At 43.1% G+C, this 12100-nt stretch overlaps 1 protein-coding gene across 2 annotated transcripts in view; it reads right to left on the bottom strand.

Moving 5' to 3' along the window:
- The window catches only part of SPAG16 (sperm associated antigen 16), a 775737-nt gene that overhangs the window by 146974 nt on the left and 616663 nt on the right, over window positions 1-12100 (bottom strand). The gene's annotated exons all lie outside the window — the stretch shown is intronic.

Raw genomic sequence — 12100 nt, 5'->3', positions numbered from 1 at the left:
CCTCTGTATCACTAAAGTGGAACTTAAATGGGTGAGTCTATGTGATTTACAGTACAGCCCTATACATGCAGGCCCAGAGTCAGTGGTCCGTATGGTCAGGCACCTGCTGATGGCCCTGGGGCTCAGAAAGGCCCACAGCACCAGCCTGCTCACCTCACCACTGCACCTGCACAGCATTGCCAGAGCAAACCTGGGGCCCCTGCCCAGTGCTGCTGCCACTGCCACTGCGTCCCTGCCTGACACTGCTGCTTGCCGCTGGTCACTTGTTGTGTTCCTTTAACTGGCCAGCAGTAGCAGCTGCACTTTTGGATAAAATGAAGTCACTTGACTCTGCTTCACAACAAGTGACTGGCACCTTAAATCCCCCCAAAGTGCTGCTTCTGTCCAGTAAGTAAATAAACATATGGGGAATGTGGCGTGACTGGTGACAGGAGACAGTATTGGTGGATGGGGTCCCCAGGTTGGTGCCAAGTGGGGCCCATTGGTGGTGGTAGAATGCAGACAGTCCGTTAAAGTATGAAAATGGCCCTCCATATATGTCTACTCAGATAAAATCCCACTGAGTGCAGCGGAACTTATTCTTACGTGAGTATAGAATTACAGATAAAATGCAAATGGCGATGTGTGGATTTCCATCTATTGATGCAAAAGGTATATATCTATGTTTGTTTGTAGACACAGATAGTGCTGTGAAGGCAGCTGTTGTGGTTCCAACTCTGGGCCTATGCAGATATGGCTCAGAGTATGCCTCTGTCGCAGGGGGGAAATGAGCATGGGGGTGCTACTGCACTCACGTCCTACTTGTGGGATGCAGCTGATTTTCCACTGAGTGAACAGAATGCTGGACTAGACAGGCCTCCAGCATTGCTCTTCTTATGTTCCTACGGACTTGAGCAATATATTGGTAGGAAACCACTTGGGAATCCCATGTATGTTGCTGGGAGTGGGATACAAAGACGGACGGGATAGAACTGTAATAAATACTGTCTTGAGTCTGGCTGTCTTGATCACTGTGAAAAGGTCTACATCAGGATTTTGGCTAAACTATCACCCAATAGCACTCTCAAAGAGATTTAGAACGTAATCCTATGGATTGTGATCTCAGTAGACAGAGGGCTTTGAGATTTGAGTCCTATGTCTATCCAAAACCCTGGTGGCAAGAGCCAGGTGGGGTGGCAGAAAGGATGGGGGCAATTTTACCTCTGTCATTCCTCCTTAAAACAACAACTAGGGATGCTGGAGAAATTCGAGATGGATTAAAATGAGCTCAGATTTCTAAGAATCCAACCTGCGGAATCCGCTGTGGAGCAACTCCCTCAGGCCCTGCGGAGTCCGTGGACTTTCGGATGATTTTTTTATGTTCCCAAAATTTACGTATATAAATCCGTAGAAAAATACGTATGTTTCTGCTGAGGAAACGTAGAATGTAATAGGGGACAATACACTAAATGTTACATACTGGGGTAAATTATGTAAATACTTAGGTAAATATTTCCGTATTTTTCCGCATGATGAAAAAAAAAATTCACATCCGTCTGTGGGTAGATGATGGAACGAAAGGCAACTGACAATCTGCAAAACACAGACGGAGTGGATTTTACACAGTCCGTACATCCCTAACGACAACAAAAACTCACCAATTTCTGCTGCAGGGGCCTCTCAGTACCATGACTCAGTATGCAATATGCAAAGGAAACTCAATATGCAAAGGATGCAATGGGCTTAAAGTTAAGCCCAAGGTCAGTTAGCCACCACAACCCAGCAGAAATATGTGGTCAAACATTGGGCACAATGAGCTATCATATGCTCAATTACAATTTATATTTTCTTTAAACATGTTTAAAAATCTTTTTGGAATTTTTACTGGATAAAAATCCTGAGAAAATGATGCCATTTTATAGGTGATATTTGTACAATGTTTGACACACAGAGGGACACACATACTTTTAATATACACACTGGTTCATTAAAAACTAAACCCACAATCTTGGTTAGTAACAGTGTGTTATGGAGGGTGAGGAAGGTAGCACAGTTATTGCTATAGGGAAGACTCTTTCGTAACAGGGCGCTGTCCGGAGAAAACTTTTGGCACGCCAAGGGATGGGCTGCAGGTTTTATATTACTTACCTTTAGAATTATATAAGATAACTTATATTATTTAACATAAAAATGGTATCAACTAACAAAAGCTGGTACTGGGTGAGAAGGAAACATTTTTTCAAGGACCCTGTTGCACAGATATAAAGTTGGATGATCAAGTGTGATTAAAAGGTATTGGTGAAATGAGTTGCACGCCTGCAGCACTGCAGTATTTTTTACTTCTAACATTTGGTGGTTTCGATGAAAAAGTGCAGCATTATATATAGCACAAGGCTATGCAAAGCAACATCTCATGCAATGTGAAACAAACTCAGTTTTGAAAGATATAAGCAGTCTTAAATGGATCCTGTTTCATGAGTACAGAATTATTTACTACAATCTGATAAATACACCCATCTCCCCCTTCTTTCTCTCGCTCTGTAGGTAGAACCATTAACCAACCTCTCATCAAGGGAGCGATAAAATAGCAAAACAATGTATTACTACACTTACATTTAGCCAACTGAGAAAACTGTATCAGCAAAACACTGATCTTACATGTTGAACAGTAGAGGAAGAAAAGGACAAACACATACTTGTACCTTTAATTTTTCCTGATATAGGGCTTCTCCACAAGGAGCTTTTATCCTGTTATTGAGACTGGTTATTCACAGAAATTTGTAGGTCCTTCAGATGACATCATCAACCTCCGGGGTGTTTCCCACACTAAATGACCTTTATTCCATTTTTTAAAAGATCGGAGATAATGAGTTATCAAATTACAGCGCTTGAGTTCTGTTTGAGTTCCCTCCATGACAAGAGGAAAAGCTTCGATAAGAGGAGCTAAACCACAGCACCATCTAGCAGCTGTATAATGAAACATGAAAGACTCAGTTAAGGGGAAAAAAGAGGGGGGAAAGGGGGAGAAGGAAGCATGTCTAAAGGGAGTCCGTCATGATCCTGCATTTAAAATGGAAGCAGAAGGCCCTGTTTTAAATGTGGGATTTTAGGATAGTGTAAAAATGCTCATATACAGGATTTGCATCCTTTATGAAAGATAGAAAGGGAGGAGCAGATCTGAGCCTTCACATGTCAAACAGTGGGTCCATCTGCCAGCAAAAAAGATACCAGTGGTAGAACAGATTCCCCTTCCCCCTGAAGCCCCTCCATGTCCCCCCCCCCATATCTGCTCTGGGGAGTTAGGGACCCTACAGAACAAATGGGAGGGTGCACACAGGTGGTGCAGGGGAGAGGAGAGGAAGCAGAAATCCCATTGTGCAAGCAAAAGCCCGCTCACATGACATTGGATGTGGCCTATCAAAAGCCTAGGAAAATAAACATGTTTGAAAAGACAATAGAATAGGTACCAGGAAAGCCACCTAGATATCTGTGAAGGCTCTCTTCCCAGTTGACACCTGCCTACTTCAGGTCATAGCGGCACCCAGATAGGGCTGCCAAAGATAATCTGAGTATTTATATTTATAAACTGCTTTTCAATGTAAACTAAATTTTCAAAAGGAGTAAGTTTTCAAATAAGTAATAAAAGTGATAAGTAATAAAACAAAACATTTCAAAGCTACACTAAATAAAACAACACGATAGCAGTAGTTTGGGGGTGGTATCCAATGCTGCCTGTGAGACCCACCACTGGCACAATGGGAAGCCAGCACTTGCTAAAGCAACCAGAAACAAACTGAAATGCTAATTTCAAGAACAGAGCAGGTCAGTGGAGCCAGCAAAAGGGAACTCTGCTGACCTGCCCCATTCCATAAATGAGTGTATCAGCTCATTTCCAGAGTAGCGCTAGGCCTGTTACATTAGTTGTGGGCCCCGCTGGCACAGCATAGGAGGCGCAGTGGCAGCTTTGGATATTGCCCTAGATCACTAAAAAAAAAAAAAACACCTTAAAAGCAGCATTAAAACTTGTCACATAAAACAAGGTAAAATAGGTCAATGTAAAAATCCCATTAGGTCACATTATAGATCCAGTGCTTTGCTGTGTTGATCACTTCTGATGACATGTTTATTTGGCAATGTGTCCATTTAAAAAAAAAAGTCAAATCTAACATATAGCTCATCCTCAGAATTAAGACCTGGAGCTGACTGTGGCTCAGATCATGAGCTGCTTCTTGCAAAATTTCAGCTTAAATTGAAGAACGTCGGGAAAACCACTAAACCGTTCAGGTATGACCTAAATCATATCCCTGATGAATATACAGTGGAGGTGAGGAATAGATTTCAGGGATTAGACCTGATAGACAGAGTGCCTGAGGAACTATGGACGGAGGTCCGTAACATTGTTCAGGAGGCAGCAACGAAATCCATCCCAAAGAAAAAGAAATGCAAGAAAGCAAAGTGGCTGTCTGATGAGGCTTTACAAGTAGCTCACGAAAGAAGGGAAGCGAAAAGCAAGGGAGAAAGGGGAAGATATACCCAACTGAATGCAGAGTTCCAGAGAATAGCAAGGAGAGACAAGAAGGCCTTCTTAAATGAACAATGCAAAGAAATCGAGGAAAACAACAGAATGGGAAAGACGAGAGATCTCTTCAAGAAAATTGGAGATCTCAAGGGAACGTTTTGTGCAAAGACGGGCATGATAAAGGACAAAGAAGGCAGGGACCTAACAGAAGCAGATGAGATTAAGAAGAGGTGGAAAGAATACACAGAAGAACTATAAAGGAAAGATCTGAATGTCCCTGATAGCCATGATAGTGCGGTCACTGAACTTGAGCCAGACATCCTAGAGAGTGAAGTCAAGTGGGCCTTAGGAAGCATTACTAACAACAAAGCTAGCGGAGATGACAGTATTCCAGCCGAGTTATTTAAAATCCTAAAAGATGATGCTGTTAAAGTGCTGCATTCAATATGCCAACAAATCTGGAACACTCAACAGTGGCCACAAGACTGGAAAAGGTCAGTTTACATTCCAATTCCAAAGAAGGGCAACGCCAAAGAGTGTTCAAACTACCGCTCAATTGCGCTCATTTCACATGCCAGCAAGGTGATGCTCAAAATCCTACAAGCTAGGCTTCAGCAGTATGCGAACCGAGAACTACCGGAAGTACAAGCTGGGTTTAGAAGAGGCAGAGGAACTAGAGATCAAATCGCCAACATTCGCTGCATCATGGAGAAAGCAAGAGAATTCCAGAAAAACGTCTATTTCTGCTTCATTGACTACGCTAAAGCCTTTGATTGTGTGGATCACAACAAACTGTGGCAAATTCTGAAAGTGATGGGAGTACCAGACCACCTTACCTGTCTCCTGAGAAACCTGTACGAGGGTCAAGAAGCAACAGTAAGAACCAGACATGGAATAACCGATTGGTTCAAAATTGGGAAAGGAGTACGACAAGGCTGCATATTGTCACCCTGCTTATTTAACTTATATGCAGAGTACATCATGAGAAATGCCGGGTTGGATGAATCAGAGGTCGGAATTAAGATTGCCGGGAGAATTATCAACAACCTCCGATATGCAGACGATACCACCCTAATGGCAGAAAGCGAAGAGGATCTCAAGAGCCTCTTGTTGAGGGTGAAAGTGGAGAGTGCAAAAGCTGGTTTGAAACTCAACATTAAAAAAACGAAGATCATGGCATCTGGCCCCATCACTTCCTGGCATATAGAAGGGGAAGAAATGGAAGCAGTGACAGATTTTACTTTCTTGGGCTCCAAGATCACCGCAGACGGTGACTGTAGCCATGAAATTAAAAGACGCTTGCTCCTTGGGAGGAAAGCTATGGCCAACCTAGACAGCATAGTAAGAAGCAGAGACATCACCTTGCCGACAAAGGTCCGTCTAATCAAAGCTATGGTTTTCCCAGTAGTAATGTATGGCTGTGAGAGCTGGACTATAAGGAAGGCTGAGCGCCGAAGAATTGATGCTTTCGAACTGTGGTGCTGGAGAAGACTCTTACGAGTCCCCTGGACTGCAAGGAGGTCAAATCAGTCCATCCTAAAGGAAATCAACCCTGAGTGCTCATTGGAAGGACAGATAATGAAGCTGAAGCTCCAATATTTTGGCCACCTAATGCGAAGAGAAAACTCCCTGAAAAAGACCCTGATGCTGGGAAAGACTGAAGGCAAAAGGAGAAGGGGACGGCAGAAGATGAGATGGCTAGATAGCATCACGGATGCAATGAATATGAACTTGAGCACGCTCCGGGAGAGAGCGCAGGACAGGAAGGCCTGGCGTGCTATGGTCCATGGGGTCACGAAGAGTCGGACACGACTGAACGACTGAACAACAACAATGAATACAGTTTCCAAAATAACTTTTGATTTTCACATTCTTTTCTGATTCAATATCACAACACGTTTGCCCCACTCACTCTCCATGTGCTGCAGTGAAATTTCTTTTCTTTATTGTTTTCTATTTTGGAGGAAATACATGAAAATTCCAGTACGCAATCCAATCGTTCCCCAATGTGGGCTGCAGTCATAGCTCATAACTGAAACTTCCTACAGAAAATAGGTTGTATTTTCATAAGAGCCCATAATCTCTTTCTTTGTGCTTACTGAGGTAAACAAAATAGGTCAAGAAAATCACACATCACTTATCTGTTTAACGCAAGGGTGTTCAATGTCGTGATCCAGATTGCGTTTGCATATTCCGATTTTCTTAAAAAGAAAAGACTTCAATACAGCTGCTTCTGCCACCTTGGGCAACTAAATATTATCTTCCGGAGTAAAGAATAACCGAACAGCAAACAAATCAGAAAAAAGATTAAGCTAAGAACTATTAATAGAGTCTGAAATGACTTTAGAGGCTCAAAAAATTTACAGAATTGTGACCCTGAGCTGTTGTTGATGCCTGACTAGTTGAAAGAATATTTAAACATCTCTTGGAATGGAAATACTTTGAAGAGTAAAACCAATAAAAGAAACAGTCTGTAAACGTTTCTTTGTTGCCGAGCTACGGATAAGGGTATTTTGGATTTGGAACTCTCTCTCTTCTATGCCGTCTTGCTTCTGTACTGTACTTCCTGTTAATTCATCCTATCATTGGGAAAACTCAGAACTAGGAAGAAATCAACTGAAGCTAAAGTAACTTGATGACTGTAGCTTTTTTTTAATGTCATGATATCTTGGCAGTTAAAGAAATAATCTCACCAAACATCAGTAATCAAAATAATTTAACCCAATAGCTTCTTTTCAAGGCACTCTACTACTGAACTTAGTAAGAGATTGCATCTCAATACTCATATGGTATCTTGCAAACTTTTTGTTATTTTTCTAATGGACCTTCTTGATAAAGAAGTTAAGAATGATCTGGGGTGGTTGTGGTTGCATTTAATTGATACTTTCCAGCAGTGACAATCTAATAGTGTCTCCCAATAACACCTTACCTAGGTAATTTATTTGGAAGCCTGAAAAAGTACTAGGAGCTTATTTTATAACTCTAGTATACACAGCATGCAAAATAAGCAAATGTAATCATCTAAGCTTTCTTCCTCTTGCATCTTTATGTGAGTGTGCGCACATACATGGGATTGTTGGGAAATACCCTATTTCAAGGTGACTGCAAGGGGGCCATAACCCAATGTTAGGGCATATGATTTGCATGAAGTTGAACCTAGTTTCAGTCCTGGATATCTCCAGTTAAAAGGACTTAAAGTTGTGATTCAAAATCACCATGACTTGATCAGGGCCCATGTGTGTGTGGTGCTGGTGCTGGTGGAATAAACTTTATCAGGGCCTGGAGATCCAGAGGAGCCAGTGCGGCTGGTACGATTTACAGGCCCCAAATCTATATAAATGTCTCCTTCACAAGAAGTCTACACATGTCGATGAGAACTTTCCTTGTGAAATGTTGCATGAATCTGAAAAAAAATCTTCAAGTCTACTTTTGGAAAAGACTATGAAGTACTTCCACTTATCGTATTAAATCATATTTACAAAAATAATTGAAATTAATTTTCAGTGATGTATGCATAGCTCTATGCATTTTTTGTACATTGACAGTGGCTGGGAGAAGCTGAAAGAACTTTCAGCAAGCAAAGCACCCATCAAAAACTACAGGGCAAGAATGGTTAAGCCACCTAGCTACTGTGCCTATTAAATGTGAACTTGCAAGAGAAATTGACCTTGGAGAAATAATGTATGATTTTGCAATGAAAAAGGCAAAAAGAAAGAAAGAAAAGAAAAAAAGCAAGCTTTAAAGTGAATTGGTTTATTTATAAACAGTGAAATCCAGTGGTGTCCATCCACTAGCAAATGGGGCACCATTGGTGGCATAGATTCCCCCTCCCCCTCGCAGCCTGCATGTACCTTCAAAATCTGCTCTGGAGGGCTGGAGAACCCTCAGGAACAGATCTGAGGGGGACACAGGGGGAGGAGACTAAGGGGAACTCATGACCTGGGAAAGAATGTTGTAGAACTTCTTTCAGAAGTTTCAGAATTTCTTGCAGAAGAACATTTTGCTATGTTGTAATGCAGTGTTATTCTATAATGAACTGAGAGTGCGTTCCTAATCCCTGATGGTTGAAGGGGGTTAGGATGGCGAACTGGTGTCTCTCCATCAGCCTCTGCCAGAGGAGATGAGTGCTGCCAGTGTGGGGGTGGGTGGGCTGTGCCACAGTGAAGGCCCCCACCATCCCAGGGTGAGCCGAAAGCTTCTACCAGCGGTAGCAGGGCAGAAAGCACCAAATGGGCTGTTCCATGGGTGGATCAGGGGAGAGCCATGATCCCCAGAGGGGCTGGATGGGGGCCTGTCCAGCTATGCCAGTCCTGGCATACCTAATCCTCCCCCCTCCACCAAATTGCTGTCCGCGGAGGGGTATGGGGGAAGAACTCATTGATCTGCTGGACTGAAAAGCCCAGCAAAACTGCCCCCTTCGACCCTGGCTGTCACAAACCAACAGGGTTAGGAATGAGACAGTAGTTCCACCTTGTTCCTCCCCACTGACCCCACTCAGGATTGTTCTGCCCAAGCCCAATATTAACATTTTTAAAGAATGACAGGTAGTAGGACTGGGAAAGGCTTCTGCCTGGAACCATGAATAGTTTCTGTCAGTCAGAAGAGCCAATACTGAAGATGGACCAATGGTCTAACTCAGTATTAGGCAACTTCTTACATTTAAATAGTGCTACATAGAGAAGAAAAGGATAAATTATGACCCAAGGTACATTGCTCTACTAGTATCTAGGGTTTATTGCAGACTTAGATGTTTTCCCAATCAGTCGGAAAGGAACCTTGTTAGAAATGCATTATCTTGTTGCTGACCTAGCAACAATCTCAATGGGGCCTGATTATTAGGCACTACTACTTCTCTAACATTAAAATTACATAGTGCCAACAACCTGCTGAATGCTAAAAGAATGATGCACGTAGGGAGTGACCTTATGGAGCCCTGTGTATATATTCCTTGACTAACCACTCAAGTGTCAGGGTACTCTGATTCTTTACAAGATGTCTGAAAGGCCTTTTAAACCTTCAACTTCATCCTATCTGCTAGAGAGAGAGAGAGAGAGAGAGAGAGAGAAACCAAAAGTTTATAAATAAAATTAAAAATATTCTCACATGGACTCTATTGAGTTTTGGCTCAAGTAGAGTAAGCATAGATCATGAATCTTAACAGCTTGATATATTTAATCTACTTGGTTCACTTTGCTAATTAGAATGCACACTTGCGGCATCTTATGTGACAGACTTGGTGAAATATTGTTTCCTTGGCAGGGTGTATTCAATATTCAATTATTTTCCTGTTAATAATTTATTTGGTATAATAGAGAGAGCATTGTAAATAAACATCACTCTGAAGAAACAGCTGTTGTATTTACCAATAGGCGAGGCCATGAACTTCAGAATGGACTCACAGGGGAAGGAATGTTAAAAGGAAAGGTAAGTTAGCTAATCCTTCTGAAATATTGCAGATGGCCAATATAAGGGTTGTGTGCACAGACAGAACCAAGCACCAGTGAATAGAAGCTAACTGAAAATACAGTTGGCACTAGAATCTAGTGAGTTTTAGCTGTACACTGTGGAAACTGTGAGCTGAGGTAGCAAGCTTCTATTTAGGGTATACCACTTTAAACTGCAAGTGGGGGCTCCCATGATTGCATGATCCCCCATACAAATAAATCAAAATAATCATTTAAATAATCTCCATACATAGAAAAAGTAGCATGATACGTACGGAGAAGTCTAGGGACCACTTTCCATGACCTTTCTATGTGATGGGAATTTATTTTATTTCAGTTCCACCTTCACTCTTACATGGTACAGTCCTGATACAGGTTTACTACCTAAGTGATAGCCAAGCTAGATGAGATGGGGAGAGACTTCTGATAAAGTCTCCTTTTTTAAAACTTAAAAGCAGCTCGATGTGTACATTAATTGGGCCAGGGCTGGGGTGATGAGAAATCCTTCCCCCTGGGACATTTTCACATTCTAAATGGTCTTTATCCAGTCCCCAACCAAGCAGCTATTTGAAAGCATAAGGCACCACACAGATACCCAGGCAAAGAGCAGTATCAGGAGGGAGCAATTTAGCCTGGGGAAGTGGCACGGGAGGAATAGTTAATTCGCTCCCCCAGTGCAATGGCCCTATTCCAGTTCCTCCACATGTACACAACTTGAATGCATTTAACTTTATTTCTGAAATGCAGAAAATCCAATCACAGACAGTTAGCTCATCTACTTTGGTCCTAAGAACTAGGCCTCAACTAGAGTGCACCGCAAGACTGTACTGAAGCCAGGAAGTGTACCACTGTACATCAGCCTAGGCTTCCCCAATAATTATTGTAAACAAGGCCAATGGAGATTTGAGTATACGTGCTGAATATAGAAACCTAAATTTTCTAAATCCATTTCATTCGGGGTTTAGGCCTGATTTTGGCATGGAAGCTGCCTTGGTTGCCCTGTAGAATAATCTTTTCCAGAACAGAGACAGGGTGAGTGTGACCCTGTTGATTTTCTTGGAACTCTCAGCAGCTTTCAGTACCCTTGATCATGGTATCTTTTTGGAGAAGCTGCCTGAGTTGGGTATGGGCAGTATGGCATTGTGGTGGTTCTGCTCATATTTGGATGGCCATTTCCAGAAGGTTGTGCTGGGGAACTTCTGCTCAACTCCACTGTATTTATGCTTTGGGGTCCCACAGGGTTCCATCTTGTCCCCAATGCTGTTTAACATCTACATGGAGATGGAACCCAATGCTATTTAATATCTACATGCTGAGTGAGGTCATCTGGACATTTAGAGTGCAGTGTCAGCAGGATGCTGATGACACTAGGGATGGCAGAGAATTCTGCCATGGACCCCAGTGAGGCTGGATGCTAAAGAATCCGGCTCCGGAGTCTGTGGCGGAATGGCACAACTCACCTCCGCCACCCTCTGGAATCCTCTTCTGCCAGATCCTCCTTGCGGCGATCATGCGGAGCCGCCAGTTGGCTCCGTAGCACCAGAGATATGGCCACCATTGCCATGCCGTATTGCTGGCTGAGGGCTCACTCCGGACGCAAATGGCGTCCGCTACGCCATTTGCGGCCGTAAAGCTCTTAGATTAAGCTAAATGCAGCCATAAATGGCTGCATTTAGCTTAAGCTAAGGACTTTACGGCCGCAAATGGCGTGCACTACCCCATTTGCATCTGCGGTTTTTCACATGATAGGCTAGCCCTCAGCCAGCTATACAGCACGGCAATGGCGGCCGTATAGCTGGCGCTACGGAGCCGGCCGGCAGCTCCACAGAATCACCGCAGAGCGGAGCCAGCCAAGGAGGATTCGAGGGGGAGGACCAGATCGTCTCCCCCGCGCAGAACCCCCCCCCCCCGGAACAAAAGCTAGGGGTTCTGCACATCCCTAGATGACACACAGCTCTATCTCTCTTTCTCATTAGATCCAGGTGAGGCAGTGCAAGTGCTTAATCAGTGCCTGAGGACCAATATGAGGACCAATAAAATGAAGCACAGTCCAGACAAGGTATTGCTGGTGGGTGATGATTTGTCTGTTTTTGGTTAGGAATGGCGGAGAATCCTGCCACGGACCCCAATGAGGCTAGATTCTAAAGAACTCACCTCC

The sequence above is a fragment of the Heloderma suspectum genome, chromosome 1, assembly GCF_057233095.1.
Source record: "Heloderma suspectum isolate Gila_16-S chromosome 1, 16-S_ref, whole genome shotgun sequence".
In the NCBI taxonomy this organism is placed as follows: Eukaryota; Metazoa; Chordata; class Lepidosauria; order Squamata; family Helodermatidae; genus Heloderma; species Heloderma suspectum.
Note: the sequence above shows the minus strand (reverse complement) of the source record. Positions and strands in the feature narration are given on the sequence as shown.